This window comes from Mizuhopecten yessoensis, unplaced genomic scaffold (assembly GCF_002113885.1).
Source record: "Mizuhopecten yessoensis strain PY_sf001 unplaced genomic scaffold, ASM211388v2 scaffold915, whole genome shotgun sequence".
Taxonomy (NCBI): domain Eukaryota; kingdom Metazoa; phylum Mollusca; class Bivalvia; order Pectinida; family Pectinidae; genus Mizuhopecten; species Mizuhopecten yessoensis.
In genome coordinates, this window is record NW_018403785.1 from 60,653 (window position 1) to 72,271 (window position 11,619).

Below are 11,619 nucleotides of genomic sequence, written 5' to 3' on the forward strand. Positions count from 1 at the left end.
ACCCCACCAACACACCATCCCCCACCCCACCAACACAACATCCGCAATCCCACCCCTTTCCTTTCAAATATACATTTAAACTCAATGTACATTTTGTGTTAAGCTAAGCATCCTCAGTAAGGAAGGGAAATAACTCCCACATTATACTGACCTTAGAGTGATATGCACACTATCATAACCAAAACCACTTCTATTGTCCCACTGAACACCAGACAGTTACATTACACTTTCTGTCCGTCATTTTTTGTAGTATGATATTAGAACAACACAAAGACAAACCTTATCCTACACCATTGCTTTCTTTACACATGTCCAGGTAAATAATTCCTAATGGGACATTGTTTTTTAACATGACCGTTGTTTTTTTGTGTTTTTTTTTTAATCTGAACCTTCTTATACATATTGATAATCTTTCAGTTATTATCTGCTTGATTAACAACAAATGTCATTAAATATTTCTTACGGTTTCCCTTCTACACTGGTAGATTTTTAAATGTCAAATGAGAACTAGGGTTCAGAAAACCTCCAGTTACTACGAATTAGCAGGAAATTTGAACACATCTTTTCTACAATAAAAACAATAATTTTCTGTTTACCCACATTTCGGATTGTTCCATTACAATCTTTGGGTACTGAAACATTGGAATTATTGATCAATTTTGGCTATCACCATATCAGCGCTGAAATATTGGCCTTAGGAAACTCGATCAAAATGGTGTATTTTCACATCGACAGCATTTAATAACAGAGTAACATGTAGTACTCATGATGTGTGACCAGCATAGTTAACTATGACGAGCAATTTATACTTCAATATGCCACATTTTAGCGATGATCGATTTTCTTCTTTGTAAACATGTGCTTGCACCAGTTAAACACTTTTAGGCCCCAAACATGTACAATATGCTATCAGTACAGAGTGTCTTTGACAGACACGTGTCCTGATATTGCTGATTTATTATTTGATTACAAGACCTGGTCACCGATCTCTGCTTCCAGTTAAATATTGTCAAATTTCAATTAGCAGTTTAGAAGAAGTCGTTTTAAGAAATTGTTGACGGACATATGTATACGCCATGGTACTACATAGGCTAACCTTGTTACTTCGGACCAGGTGAGATGATTACCCTGACCTTACCTAAAAATAGGATAAACAGCAGTTACTAATTGTGGTACCCTATATGGTCCCTGCTACTGTGTACCCTCACAGCATCACACTTACTATATACAGCGGAAGGCAGTTGGTGGTGGGTATGGGTATTGCATGTGATGACAAAAAGGCACATTATCTGAGTGAAGCTACGTAATCCAGGTCAGCAACCGACATCAGTAGGTCCCTACCATCTGAAAGTACAAATCAACAGGAGACATCAGAGGTCAAGGGTCGACAAAGGTTGCTGAGATCCACTACAGGTCATCAGCAGTATGAACTGATCAGACGGCTCACAAAGTTTTTATTGAGGCCACAAAAGATCATCTAAGATTTCCAGGGTTCATCTCAAGGTCATGAAAGATCTGCAGGGGTCAAAAACAGTTATCATAGGTTTATCTTACCAAATAGCACAAAAAATAAATGAAAATTGAGTTGGCCATTACCATAATCTAGACACAAAAGTAAAAGTTTATTAGTCTAAAACAGGTGGAAAACAAGGCAAAGTATTGTAAGGCAATCCAAAGTCCCCCATCGGTAATGATTTCTGTATTTAACAAACAGTTCACTTATGCAAGGATGTACCTACTGTTCAAAGCATAGGTCACAGTAAGGTCATAGTGACCTACCTCTTGCACTCGCAATCCCAAGATGTCCTTGTACACCAAATATATTTACTCCAGGTGAAAGAGTATAGAAGTTATCCCCAGACAAACCTTTTCAAAAGTGAAGGTGAAAGGTCATGTCATACGTCACAGCGACCTAATTATTGCACTCGACACTCTGCCATCCCAAGATGTCCTTGTACACCAATTCTAGTTACTCCATGTGAAAGAGTATAGAGGATATGCCCGCCCCCCACCCCCGACAAAGGTCAAAGGATAGGTCACAGTGAGGTCATAGTGCCCCAATTCTTGTTCTCTGCACTCTGCTATCAAGATGTCCTTGTACACCAAATCTGGTTACTCCAGGTGAAATAGTATAGAGGATATGCCCCGGACACCAACACCAACATTTTAACCTGGAGATTTTGGCATAAGTGAAGTCCAAATAGGTCAAAACTTGGGGGGAATTTTTATTTTTTTCAAATGTGCAACAATGTTTGACCACTTGGAAACCTAAATGCCATAAATTATCAGCCTAGGAAAAATTGTTAAGCACATTCAAAGTTTATAAAAGCAAGTTTCAGCACGTTCCTTGGAAGAAAAAAGTTTAACATACAAAGTATACAGGTGAAAAAGCTGACGAAATATCATTGTCCCCTGATCTGAACTTTTTTGCATAAACTCACTTAACCAATCCAAAATAATTGGTAGCTTCTTTAATTATGCGTTAATATGCCCACGTTGAATTGGCAATCAAACTTACATGTAGCGTGATGTTAAGTTATCATAATGTATGAACTAAAGGTTTAAATCAAAACAGTTTTTGTGGATTTATATTTGAAAACAAACGTATAAACAGGAAATATTCCAAATTCCAGTATCATACAGGTTAATACATATTCTTAATGGCTATATATTAAAGGATAATTCAACACTTTCACCAGGGACTGCGCTAACACAACCACAGGAATGAGTACAAGGGAAATAACTCCCCTTAATGACGGATTCACTACTCGGGATGCACTGGCGCAGTAATTACACTACACCACTGTGTTTCTGATAAACTAATGGACAGACAATCAATTCACTGACTCTTTATTACACTAAAATAATAAGACTGGAAATATAAGTTTTCTTCTGTTAATTTATCTATCTTAATTCATCTGAATAATGAAATTAATCAGTAACGATTATCTTACAGGTTTTGAAAATCAAAAACTATTTTCATCTTTGAATTTTAAAGACTGAACCTCATAATCAGGAGATTCTAGGAGGATCTTGGCGCCCACCATGAAAGGATCTTTGTCAGATCTACAATAGGTGATCTTGTATCTTCTTTGCTCTTCATTATCCTTACAGGAACTATTAGTACCCACTCCCACGTTGGGAATCCTCAACAGGAATCTTTCACATTACTTTAAACCATGCAGTGTTATATTATATGGCACTATGAAAAATGTCATTTTATAAGAATTGCATAACTATATGCAAAATGCTACAAAGGTCCCGGGGGGTCAACTTTTGGCGAATGTTATTTTGAAAATGAATTATGATAGTGTACAGTGTATAACATTACTGTTATTTTGATACTAGATATGTCATATTGGTAGACATGAAGTAAGCGTAGTGATACTTCTAATTAGAAAAACATGCAAAATTTTCACAAAATTTAAAACATAACCAACATTATGAACTTGCCTATATGTAATTACAATGGAAGTCTATGTTTTATACTTCTTTAAAAACTTTCCTTATATAAATTCTGTCTGCAGAATTATTTTTATGTGTAATATCAAAACCAGTAAAGTACTTTTTTAGGATGTCAAACATGATCAATGCCCAATTTCACATAATCATGGAGATTTGATTATCAACGTTTATTATGGTAAATACCGATACATTTTCTGCTTTTGCATGATACCAAAACACTATATTATATTTCGTATGTTTTAAAGTTATGTGCAGCAGTAATAACTCATAAATATGTATTCTGCCAAAGTAATCCTTCCTCTGGAGAACTACGTAAGATTGAGATTGTGTTATAGACAAAGATATGCAATTATATAAAAACAATAAAATAATTTTAATAGTTAAAGTAATATACACTTAACTATTATCTATATTGCCTATTGCCCATTCATTTAACAAAACATGAAGGAATATTTCATTATTTAATATCTTTAACTCTAAGCAAATACAGGGCAAGGAAAGATATCCTTGTCTGACTCCCAAAACAAAATCAAAAGGGCCGGTTTCCAAAACGGCCCCTTCTCTGATTCAAATTTCCTGTTGGTGGTGCATTGCCCATGCCGTTGTGGTCACAAATCTATAAAGTATAAAGATTTAGGTCACTTGGTTTGTTTTTTATGGCTCCTCAAAGTTGTACCTTTCAGAAGCTGTCTAAGTGTTGATAAAATGTGCATGTTATGTAAAATATTAATGAAAATCTAATCAAATGATGGTCACCGTAAAGAATACATTCATGGCATGATTGTGACAAAAAATCATGTTTCCATCGCGCCATTTGGCTGTTTTATGGAAGAAACAATCTCAAAAATGCCATTTTCGATGATAACATTTTAGACACAAAAACTGTGTTTTTTAGAGAATACACCCTTTTATGGGCGTTGGATGCAAACCAATTTTTATCCTATTAAACAGTACGTAATATGCTATTGATGAGAGGAAAAATCATCAAAATGTAAGTGGTGGAACATTTTCAAATGTTGGGTTGAATTAGCCTATGGTTGAATTGCCGATTTTCGACTTTCTTTAGATAATTAACAAAAAAACGAGAGTATTTGCTCGGTATGTTGAGAATATGTACACAGATATGAAAAAAAGTGAGAGAAACACTTTTTCATAAAAAAAATCCAAGATGGCTACTTCACAAGTCCCCGTGGTTGAAGACATTGGCTGACAAATAGACAGAACAACAAACAAAACGTGTTCCTTATGATTTTGGTTGGTTTTCGCATTTACGGGAGTGTTCATAGCTACGGGCGATTGTATAATACCTATATTTATAAGTTTGGTTAGTCACATGGTAACGGGGATCTTTCATATCGAGCCCCAAACATACTTTCGACATATGCACTCCGTTGCCGCATGGAAAACTATTTCAAGTTTTGTCGGAATTTCTTTACCTGTGGTTGTAATGGTCGAGGGTTTTCCAGCGTCCTGTAATACCCAAGGTAGTACAAGATACTGGAGATGTGCGCACACATTCCCATCGTTCTCTCTCCAACTGGGCACTGGCAGTAGTAGTCCTTTATTGGGGCCTCAACATCGGGTGAAACGGTGAACCGTATCCAAACGTTATATTTCGTTTGGCTTTTGTGTCGAGAATGTATTTGACATCGGAGAAGGTCTGGGGAGTGCTGGTAAAGCCACACCTCATAGTCTCCGTCATCACTTAAATGTTCGGCGATGTAACCAGGAGCCAGAGATATCTGATACGTTCCACACGTAATGGTTCTCAAGTAATCAAGATCGAGACGGGGAAACAGTACGGAAGATGCATCCATCTTGACAAACTCGGACCTTGCCCGTCTAGATAGATCCGGATCTGTCTTGACTCTCTGAGCTAAACCATTCGGTGTTGTCAAACGGTCCTTCATACGTTCAGCCATTAGCCTATCTTTGGCATCTCTCTCTGGAGATCTCTGGTAGATCGGTCCTCTAATACCATTCAGACAGGCTGTGACGGTTCGAAGCAAAGCCTCGATGACATTGATAAAGCTGTTAGACACCAATTGCGTTCGGAAGAACGTCCAGTGTTTCAGACGACCATGATAGGATTCCACAATCCACCTCGATTTGGTGATAGTTCTGTCAAGATTTGCTTGGACGTCAGAATGTTGACTTTGACCGGGTTTCAGGTATGACGGCATGCTAGCATTGAGGCCAGAGGCTTCGAGAACTGGTAGGACATCTCTAAAACCTCGGTCAACGACAACGTTGTCGTCTGGTTGTAGCCAAGTAACTAGCTTGTCCATGACTTTTTTTGTAATTGTAGCATCATTTTCGCTGCCAGTGAATGGTCCTACTGTGTCCAGAATGTAGCCATCTGGTAAGGCGATGCTCATGAATTTGAGATAGTTTCTCTTCTTCTGGCCACAGTAGGACATTCTCTGGAGCTTGTGGTCGGAGCTTTTCTGGATATAAATATAGGTGCCATCTAATATGGCAGTGGCTTTATCTCCAAAAAATGCTTCTGAAAAGACAGTATTGTGCCCGAGCAACTGTTCTCTTGTCAAGTGATCCGGACCTAGAAATTGTGGGACTATCGATGTGTCTAATGCCTGTACTATGGAGTGGAAAGTTTTGGACACACTTGACTTGGAAATTCCAAAAAGAGAAGAACACTGACTCCAGGAAATGTCGGTTTTCAGTTTTACCCAGAACAGTAATAGAGCATCGTGTGTAGTCTTGGTATATATACCAGATGAAAGATATGGGGAACAGTGCGAGTGGATTTCGAGGAACTGATCTTTGGACCAACCTGTCCAGGCCATGCATGCCGAGTCATCAAGAGAAGAAAAGCTTATTGTAAACGCAGACTGGTTCTGTGAAAGGACGTGCGACACCTCTAGGAGGTCATTAATGATTTCGGACGATTTTGATGGTAACTGAGATTCCAAGGAACCTCTACCATCAAGGACAACCTCTGTAGACGGATCTAAGTCGTTACCAATAAGGTGAATGGAGCAGACGCGGGATGAGGTGGGACACCACAGTTTGTGTGAATAGATCAGGTGATGTCTTGCACGTTTTGGTAAGACTGATGATTTTGTTCCATTTCTTGCAAAGGTAACAAGACAGAGACAGCATTTTTTGTGTGAAGATGATCCATTCAAAAGATCATGAAGGGTCAGCAACGGCAGGATATGGGACGGGGAGTCGTCTTCTTCCTCTATTTCCTGGTTCTGCTCGGGTTCAGGTTCAGGCTGATTTTTGTTCCGAAGATACTTCATGTAGCACTTCTGGCAAATAAGTGCTTGTTCCTTTGCTGACATCAATCCTTGTTGCACCAGCGTATCTAGGAGCCATTTATATTGTGGACTATTTACATTGCGTGCACTTCTGTTCTTATTGCCACTACGTTTCTTGAAGTATACTTGACACCCTTCTCCAACACATTTACCCTCCATCTTGAAACAATAACGATTGGTTTATGAAGCGTCGATAAAGTAACAAAATAGCAAGCCACCGATGATTGCTGTAAACAGCTAATACTTAGTAGTTTGGTACAATTATGCGAAAATGTGTGATAAATAACGAACAACTAATTACACAAAATAACAAGACAATATAATAAATCACATTCAATACCTCCAAGAAGCGCAGAATTGATTGATTACTTAGAACAAAATAAAGTATTTCATATGGATAATCTATCTATTCGATGTGGCGTGGTCGGCAGGCACAAAGAAAGTGAGACAAGTCAGGGTCCCAACCCTGACAGAGCCACAACGCTTTGGAGATGGGACAATAAAACAAGGAAAGTGAGACAAGAATAGCTAGCGTCGAGTCAATGATTCCGTAAACGTATAGACAAAGACAAGAAGATACGGATAAATGTACAAGGCCACACGATCAGAAAATTCAGAAGAGGACAACTTGAGATAGAACAGTATTCATGTATCAGGGTGTCCTCAGTGTAAATCTTTATATCGATACTGTTTATTTAGTCGTTACACATCATAAAACTGTCATGAAAATATCCGCTCTGATATTCAATATAAAAGTTTGTATATAATAAGCTATATAATAGGGTTTCAGACAAGGTTGTTACTCATTTCCCCTTTTCTTTCAATTTACAACCACATTCAGGCGGCGATATGAGAACGTTCCACCACATGGAATTAGCTGATTTTTGGTACACATATGAAACAAGTAAAGCTCTATCCGATTTTCTGATGGAAATTTGCATCCAAAACTATATAACGGGAGAAAATTGCAATTTTATGGCATTTTTCTTCATAATTGTGTCTCTGCAAGTGCATTTTCATCCGAGAATTTTTTTTTTTATGTTTTATGAATAAACACGATGTTTTGGAAATATTTATCAAAAGAAATTTATACTATGTTGCGAATTACAATTTCGAGATAACCTTCTTTTATTTACGAACTTATGTCTTTGATGCTGAAATTGACAACTTTATAAAAATACATTTTCACTGAAATTATGAAATCTGGGTGTCGGAAAGGTGTAAAATTATTCTTCGGAAAAGAAAAAAACAGTAGTTGAGCTAGATAAGAAATTATACGGGGGCAGGCTCCTATGGTGAATTAACATTACTGGAAACAGGCCCTTTTAGCATATTTAATTTTTGTGACCTTGAACGTAGGTCCATTCACATGAACAACCTACTTGCCAAATATCATAACCCATGAACCTTTGGTTAGTAAGAACCATAAGTTAAAGGAAAAGTGGAAAGAAAGCAAAGTTTTTCTTTTTTAAATCAGTGTTATATGACAAATTTACGTGTTGTCAATTCCTGATGATGAAAGATATTATTGGTTGCCAACTTTAAAGCAAGTATGAAAAATAGACTTGTTTTAGAACTATGTAAATTACCATGTCAAAAATGGGAATTTTCTCATTAGTAATGAAATTTCAGTTACTTTTCTGCTTAAATCGTCAATAAAAAGAACATCTCTTTATTGAAATAGTGTAATATTCGGTATCAAAATAGCAGTTGGAATATGTTGCACTCGATGATGATATAGATTTATAGTAATTGTGACATTTAGCGCACCTTTAACACCCACACAGGTAAGTCAATGAGGTCCCATTTGTCATAAAATGAATTCTGAAACTAACTGTTCCTGATTTAAGCATCCTATACACATACCTCTTTGTGTTCATCTTGTTTTGAAATTCCAAGCGGGGGCTGAGGCTAATGTTAAATCTCCATAGGCATTGACCCTACATTTGTATTTCTTTCGTAATAAGAAGGGTTGTCAATGATGGCTGAATTTTCATTAGGGCCAGGGGTATTTATAGCAAGGGGACCGAAGAGAACATATATATGGAAATAACGAAATTAAACTGTTTAAATTCAAGATAGCTGTCTTGTTGCCATCCTGTTTTGTTTTTTCCCCATTCCCTGTGTATGAGAAAGATCCCTTCAGTACTTTCAGAGAAATAGCACTAACAAACTTAAACTGTCAAAATTCAAGATGGTCACCTACATGTATCACCTGTCAGCCATCTTGGCATTAATAGTTAAAGTAATTATGATCAGTCCCAAAATTTGATATGCATGACTAGGCACCATGGGGAGCCTTCATTTAAAATTTGAGAAAGATCCCTGAAGTATTTTCTGTGAAATAGGGAAGGGTGATTTGAACAGCCCATCATCTTATGATGGTTGGCTTCAAACTTATCAAGGAAAGAAAGCCCCAACATGAAATGCTATCAACATACTTACAAAACTTTTTTATTTATTTTTTTGAAGGAGAGGCGGGGCGGGGAAGGGGGGACCAAAGAGTAGACACTTATGATATTCCACTGTTGATAGTGGACTGGTGGAATGGCAGAGATGTACTTACCCATAGTGACTTGTATAGTACTGTCGTGTACGGGAGCCTTGTACAGGGTACCAGTCTCCTATCGCACCCCTTAGTAACCCTGTCACAGCCTTGTAAGGACAGGGTACCAGTCTCCTATCGCACCCCTTAGTAACCCTGTCACAGCCTTGTAAGGACAGGGTACCAGTCTCCTATCGCACCCCTTAGTAACCCTGTCACAGCCTTGTAAGGACAGGGTACCAGTCTCCTATCGCACCCCTTAGTAACCCTGTCACAGCCTTGTAAGGACAGGGTACCAGTCTCCTATCGCACCCCTTAGTAACCCTGTCACAGCCTTGTAAGGACAGGGTACCAGTCTCCTATCGCACCCCTTAGTAACCCTGTCACAGCTGTCAGACTCCTCTGGAAACTACATATCTCACCTGAAATATACAAATCAATTACTTAATGGTATCTCAAACACAACACCTCTACCCTATAAAATTATCAGAAAAGTAAACGTATCTACAAATATAACTGTTCCCATGACAAGTCCAAGAAGAAAATAAAGGTAGGCATTTTATAATTAGCATTCATAGTATGTTTTTAGTGGTGGTTTTTTTTGGTGGTGGTGGGGATTGTGCATAAGATATTTTAATTGGTCGTATTTTACTACTAATTCCACTTTTCTTAGATAAATGATATCTTTGATATGTTCCATTTCAATTTTATTCAACTGATCTGATACAAAATGTTGGTAAAAAATTGTGCGTGAAAGTGTTCTATATATATAGTAAAGTAGTGTCACCTTGTGCACATATTGAACAAATGATAACCGGTTAGACGGGTAATGCCCTTTTTTTTACCCAGCGAGACCCATACTCGTTACCAAGCAATTAAGGACAAACTAAATTTTCGGCACTTCCTTAGAAACGGTAGAAGGAATAGATGGGGAAGATCTCAAAACCAGAAAAAATAATCTCAATTGAAAGCTTTTTAACTTGCACTGTCAGCTTTAAGTAAAAATATTTCTACTTCAGACTTTCAGCATGAAGTTTACATAACACACAACTTATTGGCTGGCAATGGTAATACATTCGTGAATAACATTTCTGAAATAAACTAGATTTAATTCAATATACACATGTATACCAGATACAAAACCAACTCTTTGTATACCGACAATTTACCTAATATACATCAATACGTTTACTCTACTATACACACTTACAAGTTAACCTAGCATACATCAATATGTTTACTCTACTATACACACATACAATTTAACCTAGTATACATAAATACGTTTACTCTACTATACACAGTTACAAGTTAACCTAGTATACATAAATATGTTTACACTACTATACACACTTACAAGTTAACCTAGTATACATAAATATGTTTACTCCACTATACACACTTACAAGTTAACCTAGTATACATAAATACGTTTTACTATACACACCTACAAGTTAACCTAGTATACATAAATACTTTTACTCTACTCTCCACACATACAAGTTACCTAGTATACATAAATACGTTTACTCTACTATACACACTTACAAGTTAACCCAGTATACATCAATATGTTTACTCTACTATACACACATACAAGTTAGCCTAGTATACATAAATACGTTTACTCTACTATACACACCTACAAGTTAACCTAGTATACATAAATACTTTTACTCTACTATACACACATACAAGTTACCTAGTATACATAAATACGTTTACTCTACTATACACACCTACAAGTTAACCTAGTCTCCAAAAATACTTTTACTCTACTATACACACATACGAGTTAACCTAGTATACATAAATATGTTTACTCTACTATACACACATACAAGTTAACCTAGTATACATAAATACGTTTACTCTACTATACACACGTACAAGTTAACCTAGTATAAATAAATACGTTTACTCTATTATACACACATACAAGTTAACCTAGTATGTGTGTATAATAGAGTAAACGTATTTATTTATACTAGGTTAACTTGTATGTGTGTATAGTAGAGTATACATAAATACGTTTACTCTACTATACACACAAACAAGTTAACCTAGTAAACATAAATACGTTTACTCTATTATACACACATACAAGTTAACCTAGTAAACATAAATACGTTTACTCTACTATCCACACATACAAGTTAACCTAGGATACATAAATACGTTTACTCTACTATACACACATACAAGTTAACCTAGTATACATAAATATGTTTACTCTATTACACACACATAACAAGTTAACCTAGTATACATCAATACATTTACTCTACTATACACACATACAAGTTAACCTAGTATACATAAATA

The 11,619-nt window shown here is 36.6% G+C and overlaps 1 protein-coding gene across 3 annotated transcripts in view; it reads right to left on the minus strand.

Annotated features, from left to right (window-relative positions):
• LOC110454192 overlaps positions 1 to 11,619 on the minus strand; it is a 104,128-nt gene that overhangs the window by 39,983 nt on the left and 52,526 nt on the right. For 2 of the 3 annotated variants that reach the window (XM_021503572.1, XM_021503580.1), the window contains exons 2-3: positions 9,316 to 9,716; positions 1,223 to 1,344 (exon numbers count right to left, since the gene is read on the minus strand). The gene's annotated coding sequence lies outside the window, so the exon portion shown is untranslated. The remainder of the gene's footprint in view (positions 1 to 1,222; positions 1,345 to 9,315; positions 9,717 to 11,619) is intronic. The other variant, XM_021503587.1, reaches the window with a different exon arrangement.